We start from the raw sequence: 689 nt of genomic DNA, 5'->3' as shown, positions 1-689 counted from the left end.
CCTTGGGGAGGAGGGTCCAGGCCTCGGAGCATCCAAACCAAATTTAAAAAAAAAACCCAACAAACTCAACAAAAAAAAGCATCGCTGCTTTCTTAGAGAGCACTGAAGCCAGAAAGTGCCGCGGTGTGCCCTGCCTCCTGTCCCTCCTCCCCGGGGACCATTTCAGCCGGGTCCCCATTTCGGGGGGTTGCCCCATGTCACACGCTTTCCTGCTCTTCACTTCTTGCAACGCCAACCGCAGCGTCCCCTCTCGCTGATTTTATTTGCCACTCGGGGCAGAGGCACGCGGTGGCAGTGGCTTTGTGCCCTCCCGTGGGACGCCCCGTGCTGAAGCCCGGCCGGGTCGGTGGCGCTGGATTTGGGCAGCCACCCGCTCAGCCGTGCCCGTGTCCTCGGCCGGTGGGGACGGGAGTTTCGGCAGGGGCTTGGCCGTGGGGTGCGTGACAGCGGGGACTGTGCCGTGTGTCGGCATTGGGATTTCTCCGCCTGCGAAAGGCAGGTGATGGAGCTCCACGGATTTCCTTTTCACCAGCCCGGGCACAGAGGTTTGCTAGGAGGGGCTTTTTTCCTTCCCCTGTACCGTTTTTAGCTGCCAAAGAAAACGGGCAGCGTTCAGGGAGTTCCCAAAATAGCCGTGAGGCGAACTGTGAGTAATCCCCGTCCGTCACGCCCTGGCGAGGTGTTTCCCT

The sequence above is a fragment of the Charadrius vociferus genome, unplaced genomic scaffold, assembly GCF_000708025.1.
Source record: "Charadrius vociferus isolate BGI_N301 unplaced genomic scaffold, ASM70802v2 scaffold787, whole genome shotgun sequence".
In the NCBI taxonomy this organism is placed as follows: domain Eukaryota; kingdom Metazoa; phylum Chordata; class Aves; order Charadriiformes; family Charadriidae; genus Charadrius; species Charadrius vociferus.
This window is presented reverse-complemented; position numbering follows the sequence as displayed.